Source organism: Ursus maritimus, unplaced genomic scaffold (genome assembly GCF_017311325.1).
Source record: "Ursus maritimus isolate PB19 unplaced genomic scaffold, ASM1731132v1 scaffold_12, whole genome shotgun sequence".
Classification (NCBI taxonomy): Eukaryota; Metazoa; Chordata; class Mammalia; order Carnivora; family Ursidae; genus Ursus; species Ursus maritimus.
The window spans coordinates 28,726,617-28,741,823 of NW_024423564.1; positions in this window are offsets into that span (position 1 = coordinate 28,726,617).

Below are 15,207 nucleotides of genomic sequence, written 5' to 3' on the forward strand. Positions count from 1 at the left end.
GGGGGGGGGGTCTGTGAATCAGGGAGATCCCCAGAAGTGCTGAGGGACCTCAGAGCTGAGCTTGAGGGGGCTCTGTGAGTGAAGGGTGGAGCCCAAGCGATGCTCAAAGCAACATTCTTCCTTCCTTCCCCAAATGTTGGCCATGGGACACATGCCCAGGCACTGTCCTGAGCGCTGGAGAAACAAGGATGGGAGGAGAGTCTTTTATGGTCTAGTTTAAGACAGACTTTGGAAGTGATCAGATGTGGGCTTAAATCTTGCCTGTGCCACTAATGAGCTGTGACTGTGGGGGTTACTTGACTCGACTCTGAGCTCAGCTTCTTCAACTAGAAAGTAGGGACAACCTCACAGTTATGACTGTGAAAATTAAGTTAGATTATTTAAATGAAGCATTCAGCCCGGTCCCGGACGTGTAGTAAGGGTATCCCACGATGCTGTAGGCCCCGTGAGATAGGGATTGTGTCTTGGATTCACGTTGAATCCCCAGTGCTTACCAGGGTTATACGAGGTGCTAAACGAATTATCTGTTGAAGGTTGAAAGGTTAATGAGGAGTCAGATTGGAGTCCAGGAAGGAAACTAAGGTTCTAGAACAGGATTAAAAAGTCGAAATGTCCAGAACTAGATAAAACAAACACGATGTAGGAACTGAATATTCATAGTAACGGGTTCCTGGGGGAGGTCTCTGCAGGAGGCCGTGGGTATATGGGTAGGCATGGAATAAAGTGTTGTGGGAGTTCCTGGGGTCTCCTCCTCACACCAGCCCCACAGGCTATTAACAGTCCTCCTTGTTCCCACAAACACACCCTGACCCTTCTCTAGCAACCATAGACCTGCTCTGAAATAATGAACTCCCCTTCAGGAGTTTCCACTTGCCCTTTCCACGAAAATTTTCCTTGGGTTAAGGGGGCACAAACAGAAAATCAGCCATCAACCTAATGAACACACCTTGGTCTCATGCAGGGGAAGTGTCAGGGGACCTGGCAGTTCTGAGCTGGGGGGTCTTGGGAGGGCAGTAGCTCTACCAGGTCCAAGGAACCACTCTGGAGTTTTCCTTCAGGTGTCCTGGGGTTTGGTTGTGAAGCATATGTGAGGCTTTGTGGGAGTAGGTCAGCATCCTCTGGGCCACAAAGTGAACGGGGCACTGCGCAGGATGGAGAAAGAGCAATCTCTGACTTTGGACTAAGAGTAAGATTTCAGATCCTTGCAAAGCCCTGACATGCGGAAGAAATCAAACACGTAAGGAACTGGACTAGATGGCAGTAGAAGAGAGGCTCGCAGGTAGAAGTGAATTTCACACTGAGTTTTGCAGAAGATAATCCAGGGGATTAGTGGAAATGGATGAAGGAGGCTGCTGAATTGAGGGACTCAGAGGCGGAGGTCCAGATCAGGAAGGAGCAAGCTCTAGGAGCAGCCTCTCCAAAAAGCCATCAAGGCGGAAAGAAATACCTCAATCTGTCAAGGACCCACAGGGCACTCTTCTCTGTCAGTTCTGAGGGCGAGCCCCTGGGGCAGCAACCAGCTCACATCCTGCCTCCCATAGTCTGATGGTCCAGCAGCACACGGTGCCCGGGCTCTTGGAGACCTTCCCACGGCTGTTATTTTGATCATTCTTGCCCAGCAGTAAAATAACACCCAACTAATGAGCGGCCAACTGCAAACTGTTTCCACCAACTTCCTCCCTCCCTGTCCCAATTCCCACCTCTCCTGGAGGGGCCCCGTGCCTTGATTTTCCACGCACTTCAGAGCAGGGTCAAGTGAAAGGCACATTCAGGGCTTCTGGGCAGAGAGGAAGGACCGGGAAAGGGTTGCCTCGCTGCAAGACAAGGCTGGGTGAACAACTGAGTCTTTGCCTCGTTGACAAAGGAGAATGAGGGACTAGTGCCAGGCTAGCTCGAACTGACTGAAGAAAAGTAACTTTTGTAATTCACGGCCCTCTGCGTGCTATGAAAATGCTGGCAAGGCAGTGAGACAGGCATGTACTTTGCAGGCAGAAAGAGCATGAACCATGAGACAATTTTGCATTCCAGGGTCAAGGATAGGGTTGCCCAAGGGCATCAGGGGAGCGTCTGGGAGGCAGGGACTGCTGGGGAGGGGCGTGGCTACCCCTGCTGGCCTCGGGATCTATAGCTCCCCCCCCCATCACCCGCTGGGCTATAAGGGCCGGCACCACCCACTTCTGTGATCACATGGGTCAATGTTAGCCAATCCAGGATGGCCACTGAAGGGTTCTGCGGGGAGTCAGGGAGAGCTGGGAGGCTGCTCTGTAGGGAGGGAAGGCACAAAGAACAAGTCAGGGGTCGTAGGAGGGAGTCCCGTGCACTCCATCTATCAGTTAGTCAACAAGGCATTACTGGGCTTAGCATGACAACTGGATTTTGCTCTACTGCGTAACTAACCTTTAAGGTATAGATAGTGAATAACTTAGCAGTGATGAAGTATACTGAAGACTCGTCCCCACAGTCACTACAAAAACCTCAACAAGGAGGTGGTGGCCGAAATTGAATTTCTCATCAGTTTCGGTGGGTGGGTCTAAGCCAGAGATCATGGTTTAGAACAAACAAATGTGAAGTTTCTTACATCCAAGTGGTCTGGGAAAATCCAGACTAATTTATACAGCACAAACCTGCTGTGAATTGGGTGACAGTTGAGTACAACTGTGGAGAGTGGAGAGCTCCCAGGGGCCAGCGCCATCAGGAAGAATTCTGTGGAAGAGGGAGAACTGGAGTTAGGTGCTGATGGAGAGGCGGGCTATGGACAGGCAGAGGAAAGTGGGAAGGCATTCCAGGAGGGAGGGGCAGCAAAACCAAAGACCGTGAGATAAACATGGTGAGTTGATGGTGCTTTAGAGGGATTAGGCTGTTTGGGTTTGGCAGGTGCTCTCAAGAGCATGGGAGAGAAGAAAGCGCAGGCAGTTGGAGTTTAGAAAGGAGCTCACTGCAGGACCTCACAGTGCCTAGGAGGGTCTCAGCTGTCAGGGTCTTCTCCTGAGACTCATCCTCAGCTCCTTTTGGGGTTTCGGGAAATCTTTCATCAGAATTCCAAGCACTTCAGTCGATTTTTAATTCCCCCTCACTGAACCCTCTGGAAGGGGGCCAAGAAAGCAGGTGCTACACTGAGGTACTTAAACTGGGGCTGAGAGGAAACTTCGAGAGAGAAATAGGAGTGTCTTATGAGTTTCAAAAGTCTTTTATTCATGAAGCCAACAAGGCAGGAGGAGATGCTGAGGGGACACCCTAAGAAAACAGAAAAGCTTTGGGCACGGGACTGGTTGTGGGGGCAGGAAACTGGGCTTTACGATAAGGGGGCAGGAGTTGAGAAGAGAGATGACAAGAGTCTCAGGCCACTACTAGAAAGTTGCTGTACTGAGATTCTGGGTGTCTGCAGTACTTCTTCCTCTTCTGGAAGAGGCATCAGGGGTCCCTTTGAAAAGAGATCATCCAGGATCTGTCAAAACGGCAGGACAGAAAAGAGCAAGAATGTTTGTGCTCACCACTTCAAGTCAACTTTAAACAGGAGATCCTAGTCAGTACAACTGAGCAAGAAAAAGACATTAAAAACTGTACATACAGATTGGAGAGGAAGAAGTAAAACTCTTCTTATTTGCAGGTGACATGCTTTTGTATGTAGAAAGGCTTCCAGAGTCTACAAAAGTCTACTAGGACTAATAAGCGAGTTTAGTAGAATCGCAGATACACTGTTAACAAATGACCAAACAATGAAATTTTAAAAATTCCATTCACAATAGCATAAAAAGAAAAAAATATTTAGCAATAACTTTAATAAAAGAAGTATAAGACCTATACACTGAAAACCTCAAAATATTGCTGAGAGAAGGTAAAGAAGATTCAGACAAATGTAGAGACACACTGTATTCATGACTTGAAAGATTCACTATTTCTCAGATGGGAATTGTCCCCAGATTGATGTATGGTTTCAACGCAATCCCACATGAATATCCTAGCAGCTTTCTTTTTTTTTTGGTAGATTTTGGCAAGCTGATCCTAAAATTTATATGAAAATGCAAAGGATCTAGAGAAATCAAAAATAATTTTGAAAAAGAAGAACAAATTTGGAGGTTTTTTTTTAAATAAACTTATAGTAATCAAGACAGTGTGGTATTGATCTAAAGACAGGCATATAGATCAATGGGACAGAATAGACTCCAGAAGTAAACCCTGACATTTATGGTCCGTTGATTTTGATCTAAAGATGTCAAGGCAATTCAACAGTCTTTTCGATAAATGATGCTGAAACAATTGGATATCCATAGCAAAAAAGAAAAAGGAACTTGTATCTTTGCCTCACACCATATGGAAAATTAACTCAAAATGAATCATAGAGCTAAATGTAAGAGCTAGAACTATAAAACTTCTAGAAGAAAACATAAGAGAAAGCCTTTGTGAACATGGATTAGGCAAAGATGATAAAGATGATCCTTAAAGGAAAAGGGTTGATAAATTGGACTTCATCAAAATTAAAAACTTCAGCTTTTCAGGAGATACCATAGAAAAAATGAAAAAACAAGCCAGAGAATAGGAGAAAATATTTGCAAAACATATATCCGATAAAGGACTTTTGTCCAGAATACAGAAATAACTCTTACGATAAGAAGATAAATTGATTTTTTTTTAAATACGCCAAAGATTTGAACAGGTACTTCACCAAAGCAGACATACAAATGGTCAATCAACACACGAAAAAGATCAGTCTCAAGGAAATGCAAATTAAAAGTGCAATGAGCTGTTGTTACCACCTACACTAGAACGGCCGCGGTATCGGATTGACAATATCATGTATTGACAAGGACGTGGAGAAATTGAAACTCTCATACATGGCTTTTGGAAACATAAAATAGTACAGCTAGTTTGGGTAACAGTTTGGCAGTTTCTAAAATGTTAAATATATATTTCCCAGATGACCCAGCCATTCCACTCCTAAGGATCTACCCAAGAGAAATGAAGATATATGTCCACACGAACACATGCAAAATTTCATAGCTACATTAAAACAGCCCCTGAAGGGTAGCCCTTATGCCACCCAAAATATGCCTCTCTGACATAAGGATTATTTTAAGAAACATCAGACACAGGAGAAACTCTGAAAACAGCAAATTTATCCTTTTGTAAGGGAAATTTACATTTATGAAAGAAATCTCCATTTGTAAGGATGCCTCCCTTTCTGTACCAGGAAGGGAAGGATGATTCTAAATCACAAGAGAACCTAATTAACAGAGAAGGCACTGACCTAAAACCCTATAACAAGCCTTACCCTGTTCTACCATGCTTTCTCTAGTAACCTCCCGGAGCTGGCCTCCACCCCCACGCTCCCTCCCCGCACACGACTTCCTTCTTACTTTAGCTGAAAATGGTATTGCAGCTGGAGGTTTAGCCCACCTCAGGGAATTACCCATTATTCCCTGGGGGTCTCCCATGTATACTCGAGGTATACATGTTAGTAAACTTTTGTTTTTTTCTTATTAATCTGTTTTTTATTGCAGGGGTCTCGGCCAAGTAATCAGAAAAGTAGAGGGACACCCCAAACTGGAAATAACCAAACATCCATAGGCTAACATGTGAATAAACAAAATCCGGTTTATCCATACGAGGGGATAAATAGAAAGGATGAACTGCTGATACGTGCAAGAACCCAGATGAACTACAAAGACATGCATAGTAGAAAAAGTCACTCCGAAGCCTATATTTTTGTATGATTTTGTTGATATGGAATTTTTAGAAAGGGTAAAAGTATAGAAGATTAGAGTTAGAAATGGCAATGAACTGCATAAGAATAAGAGGGACCATTTTGGTGGGACAGAAGCATTCTAAAACTGGATTCTTGTGATCATTGTGATGGTACAGCTGTTTAAATTTACTTAAATAATCAATCTGTACGCATATGATGGGTGACTTTTATAGTATGTAAATTATACTTCATTAAAGCTGTTAAAACAGGGGCGCCTGGGTGCCTCAGTCAGTTAAGCCACTGAGTCTTGATTTTGGCTCAGGTCGTGAATTCAGGGTTGTGAGATCGAGCCCCACATCAGGCTCCACACTCAGCAGGGAGTCTTCGTGAGATTCTCTCTCCCTCTCCCTCTGCACACACACACTCTCTCTCTCATACACACACACACAATAAATAAATAAATCTTTTTTAAAAATCCTACACTTAAGCAAGTTCTTCTGCCCCTTGTTTTCATACCTGAAAAATGGAGGGGAAAAAAGCTGTTAAACCAAAGGACAGGGAGGCTCCTAGAGCGGTTTTTGGGGGAGGGTGTGTGTGTATGTGTGTGACAGGAAGAGAGAAAACACCTGTGGGAGGTAGTTAGGAACTGAAGGGGCTCTGGAGCTGGACTGCTGGGTCTGAATCTGGCACCCTCCTCTTCCTACCTGTGTGGACTTGAGACAAATTACTTAACCCTGAGCCTCCATGAAGCGGGGCTAATGGTAAATACTAAGGTCGTTGTGAGCATTGAAGACAATGTATGTAAAAAGTACTTAGGCCAGAGTCTGATGACATAGTAGGTACTCACTGAGAGAAATTTCTACACCAATTACTTCTACAGAAAATTCAGGGCTTTGTTGGAGCTGTAAACTTTCGGGCTCTCTGGGTGTATATAGCAGAATTGCCAGCCTCTCACTAACCTGCTTTAGCAGCTTATTAATGAAGAAGCCTGGGACCGGGGGCCAAAAGCTTTGGTTTCCAGTACTGGTTCTACCACAGTCATGCCATGTAATTATAAGGGGGTTTCTTAAACTCTCTGGTTCCTAAGAATGCCCACTTACCAAACACGGTTGCTAGGATGCCCGGGAAGTCAGAGCTTACTGCCAACATTAGAGGGGTTCTGTGTAAGGTAATGACAGCGCAGAGCACAGAGTGGGGGCTGGCGTCCGGTGCGAGAGGAACGTCGTCTGGCCAAGGTCACTGTGCCTGGGCGCTGGGATATGTGAACATCGGCCTAGCAGGAGGCCGTGGAAATTTTCACAAACCAAAATTGGCCTTTGGAACTGAACTGAAAAGCTGTGAACACAGGATGTTGCTGAAAATGGTGCTGGGCAGGGCTGCTACCTGAGGTTTTGGCAGGCTTCACCCCCTGCCAGTTGATTGCAGAAGGATGTTGGACCATCAGGAAGTAGGGATTTGAAATGATCCCACAGGAAGTGTGAATAGCAACAGAAGCAACAAACAGAGTGAGCTAGGCCAGGTCTGCCGGGGGGATTGGGTGGGGAGACAAGCGAGTTCCCACTCTCTTCAATACTTGAGGAACTCCTAAGGAGGAGCCCATCTGGGATTCAAAGATGGCTTTGTGGTTGGTTCCTCCTCCCCCTCTCCTCTCCTCCATTAACACCTCCTGGAGCAGCTGGAGGGGACAACTCATTTATGGCTCAGGACCCTGGCAGGCCTCCATGTCACAGTTTGTAAAGGACACCTGCTATAGTTTTGGATGCCCAGCACCCACTCCTGTTTTTTTCTGGTAAGATCACGTGGATTCTTTTTTGGGGAATTTCCTCTCCCCGTGGTGTATAATCTTGGTGGAACTGCCAATACAGGTATGCTGCCCTCCTCTGGCCAATTAAAGTCCCCCTCGTGGATTCGGAGTTGAGTTATCAGTAAGAATGGAACCAAGTCTGTGGGAGAGGATCTGACTCCAGGCCCTCTGCCCCGGTTTGTTAACTCTTCTTCTATTTTGTGAGCCCCTGAGATCATCCCAATAAATTCAGTTTTGCTTAGCTGGGGTCTATTTCCATTTCAAAGAACAGACATAGAGCGTGGCAGTGGCTCTTGCTTGGGGCAGTCTTCATGAGGACACACGCCTGGGGAGTACAAAGAGCCCAGCCTCCGTCATCTACCATCAGCCATCCCACTCCAACTCTAACCATCTGGCCACAGGCAAGCTACTAAATCCATCTGAACCTCAGCTTCTTCTGTAGGATGGAAATACTATTACTCTGTAGAACTATTAGGATTAAATGTATTTATTCACTCGTTCATTTAATACTTACTCATAGCCACCATTTTCTTTATATTCTGTGAGGATCCAGAATAGAGAAGTGAACACAACAGTTGTAACACAGTCCCTGTCTTCAGGGAACACACACTTCTAATGGGAAGAGAGACAGTGAACTTGGGTTTACAAGTCTGATGATGTTACTGTATATGGTACAAGGCACTATGGGAGTGGTTAATAAGGGGATTCAAAGAATCCATTAGAAGGCCACATGGAAAAGCCATCGTAAATGTGACTTCCTTTCCCCTTTCTTTCTCCTGTTTTCTTCTTCATCGTGATAACTTCACCACTGAATGATCTTTGTCATGTTCTTGCAGTAGAATTAGGACACTCCAGAGAAGTCCTGATTGGATTCTGCATATTGCGTCTGTGGCAGAAGTTGGAAGCCACTCACCCCAACAGATGGGCTTACCTAGGCATAAAGGGAGGCCTAGGTTAGGAGGATGGGGAGGGATAGGAAGGCACTTACACCTTAGAATTGACTGCTTCTGAGGCCACAAGTTCTGGTAGGAGTGAAGGTGAAAGAGGCGTGTGCCTGAAGGTAATATGGACAAGACAAGAGCGGGCAACTGCCCTGACCTACTAGGTACCTACTTTCTAGCATCACAAAGTCTCAAAATACATACATTTGTTAGAAATGATTCATAAAATGTTAGCACGAGGAAAGCCCTTAGAGAATATCTAGAAAGCCCCTTCCCTGGCAGATGAGGAAGCCAGTGCTCATAGGGATTAAGTTGTTTTATGTGTCCTCAGTGTGTAACCTTGGGACACCTTTGCTAGGCAGTGAAAGAGACTGCTTCCTTGTTCCTGTGGACAAGTCTGGTGAATGTGTTTTCTGACGAATAGTCTAGGTTAACCTCCCAAAGGGCAGGGACAAAGGGAACGAGGCTCTGGGCTATGTGCTGGGGAGGGACAAAGACAGCAAGACACAAGTCCTTTAGTGTTCTTCTGACATAGGTGGGGAATTGAGATACCCAGAGTGCCATATAATCACACAGAGCAGCAGTCCATGGGAACGGCCTGCTGGCTATGGTCACACAGATGTTCTCGTGCCATTCCCCTCTTGACATCTATGAAACTCTTCTCGTCATTTCTGCCCACTTTTCTCCCACGTCTCCTACTGGGGGTACCTTCTCCTCAGACACCTGTATCTGTTAATAGTGATACTATCTTCCAGTCACAAAGGCTTGAAATATTGGAGGTAGTTTTTACTCCTTTCTTCCCCTCTCCTCACATCCGGTTAGTCACCAGGTCCTGTTGATCTGATCCTTAAATGCTACCTCGTCCTGTCCAAAGACATCAGAATAGTATTTCTAATAATCATGTCCCTGCTCAAAGTCCGTCAGGGTGCTGCAGAAGAATTCGTGGAATGAACCCCAGCTCCTTAGCTGATAATGTCTGTGGTGCCTCATGATCTAGTCCCAGCTTCCATTTCCTCCTTCAAGTCTCCTACGAAATGTATCAGCCATGGCTGTTTGCTTTTTGGGGGTTTTTTGTATTGTAATTCTTTGACATCTGGGCCTTGATGACCCTGGAGGGACTGCCCCTCCTAGGGCCAGCCAATTCCTAGAGACAGTAAACGACTAGCCCCAGAATGCACCTTTCAAAGGCAAACTGGGGGCGCCTGGCTGGCTCGGTTGGTGGAACTCGAGACTCTTGATCTTGGGGTCATGAGTTGGAACCCCACGTTGGATGTAGAGTTTATTTTTAAAAAAATAAGGCAAACCAGCATGCCGGCTGGCTCAGTCAGTAGAGCATGCAACTCTTGATCTTGGGTTGTGAGTTCAAGCATCACATTGGGCTTAGAGCTTACTTTAAGAAAAAAAAAAAAGGCATGGGGCGCCTGGGTGGCGCAGTCGTTAAGCGTCTGCCTTCGGCTCAGGGCGTGATCCCGGCGTTATGGGATCGAGCCCCATGTCAGGCTCCTCTGCTGGAAGTCTGCTTCTTCCTCTCCCACTCCCCCTGCTTGTGTTCCCTCTCTCACTGGCTGTCTCTCTCTCTGTCAAATAAATAAATAAAATCTTTAAAAAAAAAAAAAAAGGCAAACCAACCAGTCCAGAGCCCACACCCCAACCACCACCTCTCTCTGTCTCTCACCCTCAAGGCTACTATTCCCCTGCCTGAAACACTCCAAGGCCTATGCCCCTGAGCCCACTAAAATTGTTCCAACTAGCCAGCTCTAAACTTGCTTACCCTGTCTTGCCCGTTCCTCCCCATGGAAACCACAGTAAAGGCTCTTGCCCATGTTTTGCCCTCCTCCTTCTGCTTGCTGACTGACCTCGATGCTTCCCCACGAGGCCCCCTGTGGCGTGGTGTGCCCTTTCTCCTGGCATTGTGAGAATAACTATCTTTTCAAGGGCAGCCTTCTCCTGATCTTCGGTTGGCCTTGCCATACCTAAATAATAATAAAACTTACACCTTAAAACAAGGAATCTCATGCTCCAGAGGAGCTCTCTGCTTCCCAAACGGGCTCCTCCTGCTTTCTGACACTCTCAGAATGAATTCCCCCCGCCATTCCTATGTCTTACAGTTCCATCCTTGCTTCAGTGTACTCTCACCAGCATTGGTCTGGATCACTGGTGAGGAAAGACGAATGTGTGAGTTTGAGAAAGTGCATGACTTGTACTACAACACACAGCCAGTGGAAGGCAGTGGCAGGCCTCAAACCCCAGCAGGCTTTCTCTGTGCCCTTTCCCATCACTGCATTGGCTCAGGTCCTTTGAGTATGTGCAGTGGAAACTAACCCTAGCCTACTTGTGCACAAAAGGGATTTCCTGGAAGGATACTGGGACAGCTTACATAATGGAAGGAGCTGAAAGATCAGCTTGCAGGTGAAGTGTGATCAAGGGCAGACCTGCGAATATAAGTTCGAATCTTCCCGTAAGATCCCAGTCCTTAATAGGACTCAGCTCAATCCCTTAAAGTTTCAAATATCTGGGAGTAAAAATTTGAGGGACCCTATGTGGTCTGGTGTTAGTCCTGGATCAAATGTGGGGTGTGTTTGGGAGGGGGCAGGGTAACAACACTGATATGATCACTGGGGACCACTCCTGTGTATTGGAGAGGTCCCCAAAAGAAAAGGGAGCTGTTGAGATTTGAGCATATACACCAACTTGAGTCTCCTACAGCCATCTTCCTAGTATTTTAAATACTAAGTTCCTCAAATCAAACTGGGTAATGGAAGGCTTGGATGAAAACAGCTCCAAAGCCACTTAAGAGTAGTCACTGAATGCTGCTCAGTGTAAAGCACTGTGTGAGACCCTGGGTGGGGAAAATGGTGAGGGTGGAATGTGAAAATAAATAAGATATGGCTCCAGGATAAGATAGGCAAATAAACCAGGACAGTGCAAGGCAGGATAAGGGCAGGTCAATGCAAGGCTCTAAAAGAGGGAGAAAGTCCTAGGAGATTCTGCAATATGGAGAGATTCCCTAAAATTTATATGCAGAGGAAAACCAAACAACTAAAGTTCAGATTTTCCTTCCTGTTACAACTTTATCACATGCCGGAGAAACTCCGCGCGGAAAGAAACACAGCGTTCTTCTTTCCACCTACTGCAGCCCGGCCGCCAATCCAAACATCTGGCACACCTGAAACGTGCACTTAGGGAAGCATCAGGTTCGGGGGCTCCTGTGCCACTGCCAAGCCTCAGCTTCGCTGGCCGCGTTATCTGGGAAGGAAAAAGGGCATCGCCAGAGGAGCCCTGCGTAGACTCCTAGCAAGACTGCAGATGCTTGTTCCATCAGGGAGACACGTCAGAAAACCCGTGAGCACGGACAGGGAGAAAGCCCTCTCGCATTCTCACTGCTGGGGTTCAGGGACAGAGCCCTTTGCTGATAACATCTCTGTGCAAGGAGAGTTTGCCATAACATTTCATAACTCAAGAGCCGCAGGCCCAAGGCCACGTTGTTGCAACATATCTGGATCCCTCTCACATTGCGGTGGTGAGAGAGTGAGAAGAATGTAAACATCTTGGTCCCATCAGGATCATCAGAACAACCTGGCTTTCCTGAGCGCACCAGGTGCACCTCATGACTCCTGGGGTCAGGGCAAATCGGTTTAGGATCTGCTGTAGGGTGGGGAGCGCCACGGCTGCTGCACTTAGGACCAGGCCTTTGGCTTTTCTCGAGTCCGTGGCTGCAGGAGGAGGCAGGGGCCCTGGAAGCACAGGAGGGGAAGGCTGAAGAAGCAGGTGAGTGGGGAGCCGGCGGCAGGGAGAGGGTGCCTGTTTGGGAGCAGGGGACATTGTCTGGCCGGCCTGCACCTCGGACGTGGGGGTGAGGAAGCAAAACAGAATCGGTGTTACTGCCAGCAGAGAGGCCATCGGCTGAGGGAGACGAGGAGCCGCTGGGACTGCGGCAGGCACGCGATGTGCCAGGCACTGCTGCATCTTCTTCCCCTGGGGAACTTACTAGAAACAGAGAAGCGCCAGCGCTTGTACTTGGAGACTTACAGAAATATATCCGACATCTCCTCACCCTTAATCCACACATAAGCTTCATCTCTCGAACGTGGCTTTATTTTAGCCGGGTGTGCCGTCCCCACCCTCGGTCATAGAGCTGCGCAGGCTTTTGTTTGGAGGCTGAACACACACACTCACTCACTCACTCTTCATTCACTCACTCTGTTATAGGAAAAAAAGCCCAGTATAACTAGTAGCCCGGCTACCAGGTCTCCTCTGCTTCACTGAGCTCCTCAAAGAACAGTTTGCTTCACTGTAGTCCTACTGTGTGCATATGTGTATATTAAAGCTGTGTATGCTCATTTTCCAGCAAGTATTTCTTGAGGCCTCACTGTATGCCAAGCACTGAAGATACAGTGGTGCATAATGTAGGCACGGCTCCTGTCAGGAAGTTTGAAACCCAGTAGATGGTACAGATGAGAGACCGATGACCTAAGCTGTAAGTGCCACATAGAAACGACTGGAGGCTACAGGGTGCTGTGGAAGTAGTCGTTCCGTACCATAGGGGTTTTTAAACATTTTTTAAAATTTAAATTCAATTAATATATAGTATGTTGGTTTCAGAGGTAGAGGTCAGTGATTCATCCGTTGCAGATAACACCTGGTGCTCATTACAGCAGGCGCCCTCCTTAATTCCCATCACCCAGTTATCCCATTCCCCCACCCCTCTCCCCTCCAGCAACCCAGTTTGTCTCCTAGGATTAAGAATCTCTTATGGCTTGTCTCCCTCTCTGGTTTCATCTTGTTTTATTTTTTCCTCTCTTCTCCTGTAACCCTCTGTTTTGTTTCTTAAATTCCATGCATGAGTGAGAACCATAGGGTTTTGACTATCCACTTGTCCAAAGCACTGTTCTAGACTCTAGAGGAAAAGATGATACTTAAATAAATTGGGAGGCCTGTTTGAGGAGGCAACATTTGAAGGATACAACCAATGAGCAGGACCAGAGGACCAGGGCAGAAGGGGAGGAGGCACGGAACTCAAAACGAGAGGTCGAAGGCTTCCTAAAGGTAGCGATGTCTGAGCTAAGCCCTGAAGGATGAACGGGAGTTATTCCGGTGACTGAGGCCAGGGTTTAGTGAAGTATTCCAGGCAAAGGAAGGAGGATATGAAAAAGCCCAGGGGAGAAAGAGTAGAACATACGAGAAATTTGTGCCTGGAAAATGTGAGGGTGTGGTAGGTGATCACTAGCCACCCCACCCCCACCCCACTCCCCTTTGCCTGGCAAAATTTTTTTATTATATAAGAGCCATTATTTTTGCGTATGTTCTTTTCTGTTTTAATAGCCTTACTGATACACTAGTCCAAACATATCTGGACAGCTAATAGAACATGCCAAAGGAACTCCTGCCATCTGGTGGATAGACAGAACATCACCATGCATAGAAAATAAGTATTACTAGTGTCAGGCTCACAGCATTCCAGATTATAGCAATTTTCCACTTAATGGTTTAAAAGCCCTAATAGGAGCTTAAAAAAATGGTTAAGGAAGAAATACATAAGAATATTCTTAGGCCAGTCTCCTGTAGTGGGGGAAATGTAAGGGGAAGAAGGGAAAGGAAACAATTATGTACTGTGTCAACATTATACTTAGGGAGCACACTCTCTCTTATTCCTCCAAACGATGAAGTAGGTATATAAACCCCATTTTAGAGCTAAGCAAACCAAGGCTCAAAGTACAGGGAAGAGCCAGCCTTGGCTGACTCCTTTGTTATGCTGCCTCTAGGCATGGTTTATTTTTAATCTGTAACAGGTGAGTAAAGGGGCATTGGTTCCCAGTTGTTACATCTATATTTTTAATCTCAATGAAAATATTTAAGGCCCTGTTTGGTGTTTAAAAGACGTTGGAAGACTGTCCATTTTACTCAATAATATATACATCAGTTGGTTCACAAAGCAGAAGAGAGCCTCAAATGCCACATTAATGTGGACATATTTTATTTTATTTTTTTAAGACTATTCATTTGAGAGGGAGAGCACAAGCAGGGGGAGAGGCAGAGGGAGAGGGAGAAGCAGATTCCCCACTGAGCAGGGAGCCCGATGTGGGACTCGATCCCAAAACCTGGAGATCATGACCTTAGCTGAAGGAAGATGCTTAACCATCTGAGCCACCCAGGTGCCGCCAGACATATTTTTAAAGCTAAAACACTAAAACACATTTCTAAAATTTTCACACTACTTCTAGTTGAAAGACATTCTTAAAAATGCAATTTGGATGCAGAAATTTTGGAATTCATAGAACACATCAAGGACTGACATTTTTGGACCTGAAGCAGTCTCAGGAAAATCCGAGATGAACAGGGTCCTACGAGTATGAAAATGAATCATTTTAGCAAAGTATAATCAAGTGAGTACATAATGCTTTCCCATAGTACTTTACGCATACTTACAAGTCCTTAAAACAAATCGATTAGATTGTTATGGTGCCTGGCACATTGTAAGAGGTAAAAACACAACTGTAATAGTTATGAAATTTTTGCTCACTTGCCTCTTATACAAGGATGTGAAAAGTTATTACAGAATGTCCACCAGCTGTTGTCTCTCCACTGAGGTCAAAGCAATGGGAATGAAACACCAGCAAAATGGAGTGGAGGGAAATTAGAACCGATAGGGCTAGGAGGGGGTGGGGCGTTGGGAAATCAGGAGAGGGAAAACAGTGTAATCTTGTAGATGTTTAAGAATAAAAGGGCTGGGGCGCCTGGGTGGCTCAGTTGGTTAAGCATCAGACTTGATTTTGGCCCAG